Raw genomic sequence first — 2,439 nt, 5'->3', positions numbered from 1 at the left:
GGCAACTCTATGAATGCCATGATGATTAGAACCAGAGGCCCAGAGAAAATCCCTGAGCAATCTTTCCAGCTTCAGATAAGAAGCTTTGGAGGAAGCCCAATAGGAGGAGTAATACACATGAGTGGCCGCTAGAATGTTTGAGCAAAACTGGAATTTCCTAGCAAGGGAGAGTGATTTTGTGATCCAGTAATCAAGCTTCTTGCTAATCTTGACTAGCACAACATTCCAAAGTTCCACAGGCAAAGCCTAAAATGCAAAAGGAATGCCAAGAAAGTAGAAGATTTCCTCGAAATGACTAACGGAAGTAGAGCATTTTATGCCATTGAATGGAAAAACCAGAGGCTTGAGAAAAGGTTTCCAGGAAACTTAAAGCATTAGTGATGTTTTCTTTTTCCTCTAAAAGAGTAAGAAAGGAATCCTCAACAAAGTGTCCATTGACTAACTAGGAGGATGATTCAAGCAAGGAAATGCCACAAACCAGTCTTGAGGACGTAGAATGAGCTAGCAAATAGCCAAAGCCCTCAGTAGTAAGGACATAAAGCATAGGGGCTAATAGGAAACCTTGCCTGATTGAACGAAAAAGTCCAAAAGCCTCAAATTGTGAATTATTGATGGTAATGCAAGCATTAGCATCACTAAAGAGCATCTCCATGGACTGAAGGAAATAGGGACCAAAACCCAGGGCCTAGAGCATGGCCAAGATGAAGGGCCATTCAATGCGATCATAGGCTTTAGCAAAATCTATCTTTAAAAAGATAGCCTTCTAATTGGACTTGTGAGCCCATTCCATTCCCTCCTAGACAACAATGATATTATCAATAATATATTTGGACTTAATGAATCCAATTTTCTCAGGCCGCACAATTAAAGGCAACATGTGCCTAATTTTGAGAGAGAGTGCCTTGGCAATAATCTTATAAGACACATTTAGAAGGGTAATGGGTCTCCAATTGCATATATCCTCTGGATCATTGACTTTAGGTATGAATTTGATATTTCCTTTATTTATAATGGCTCCTAAGCTTTTAGAATGATAGGTTTCAAGATAAAATTTGTGCAGATCTTGACCTATATGCTCTCAAAGGTGTTTTTAGAATTCATAGGGAAACCCATCACACCTAGGGGACTTGTCATCAGCCATGGAATAGATAGCCTCTTTAAGGTCTTGGAGGGAAAAAAAGTTGCTCATAAAAAGCATGTTACTCAACTACTAGGTGGTTTAGAGTAACAGAAATACACTTTCTGAGAGCTTCCTCCTGAGCAATTGAATTTCCCTCTGAAGAAAACACATTCTCATAGTTATGAACAAATGCTTGTAGGATGTCAGGGAGACTAGATAGGACAACATTTCCTTGTTTGATCTTTTTAATCCCAACATTGGTATGACGGGTTTAAAGAGTCTAAAAATACTCCTTCGAGGCTTTGTCGCCAACCTCCAACCAATAGAGACGGGCTTTGATTTGGGCTCCACGAGCAGCATAGTTGTCAGCAATTTGTTTGTCATGGTGAAGCTTGGCAAGCTAGATTTGTAAATCCACATCAAAGGGATTGAGGGTAAGAGCCTCAGAGGCTTTTTTGAGGGCAAGCATGTTGGTTTCATATGATCATTTTTTTAATATTACGAATTTATGCCCATAGATGCGTAGGAACTGAGCAGTTCTAGTAATGGCATCATTCCACCCTTGAATCCATCCCCTTTGAGAATGCAGACGTGGATCCAAATTCTAGACATGTAGGATGTGTGAGATGGTGGAAGAATGCATCAGCATAGACGTGTTGAGGAAGAACTGAAACTTAGCCAACTTTGGTATAGGATTTTGCCAAGAAATGACAAAATAAATGGGATAGTGGTCAGATAATATCACATCTGGTAGGGGAGTGACAGGTAGATCTCAATCCTCAGAAAAATAGAATATTGTGTAGTGATCATAGCACAATCGAGGCATTTTAATATGTAGTTAGAGCCAACTCAAAAGTTGGACCAAGTGTACCAAACCCCACTTTCCTAGCCACAGTTGGTATTGGGATCAAAAAGGCCCAATTCATTGTGCATGTAGTACCAGGCTTGTCTTTCCCCAACTATCTAGTGAAAAGGCAGAATGTCATCTTTGTTAGAGGCCACATCAACCATATTGAAATCCCCACACATGACCCAAGTAGCTAGAGGCAAATTGTTAGCCAGCTAGGCCCACATCTGGGATCTTTCCACAACATCATTGGAAGCATAAAACATTAATGACTCCAAAAGAATGATTGTTAATGGAAAGAAAAAGCCAAATGATTCTATGTATGGGGTTAGAACTATGTGAAATAATAGCAGAATGAAGGTGAGGTGACAGGAGAGTAACTACACCACCTGGGTCAGCTTCGTGCTAAGAGGAAAACATAACAACATCTTGCCAAATGATGCGACATGCTGAAGAAAGCATGAAACCAAAA

This window comes from Cupressus sempervirens, chromosome 7 (genome assembly GCF_028749045.1).
Source record: "Cupressus sempervirens isolate cs-2001-9-10 chromosome 7, ASM2874904v1, whole genome shotgun sequence".
NCBI lineage: Eukaryota > Viridiplantae > Streptophyta > Pinopsida > Cupressales > Cupressaceae > Cupressus > Cupressus sempervirens.
The sequence above is the reverse complement of the archived record's forward strand: the minus strand, read 5'-3'. Positions refer to the sequence as shown.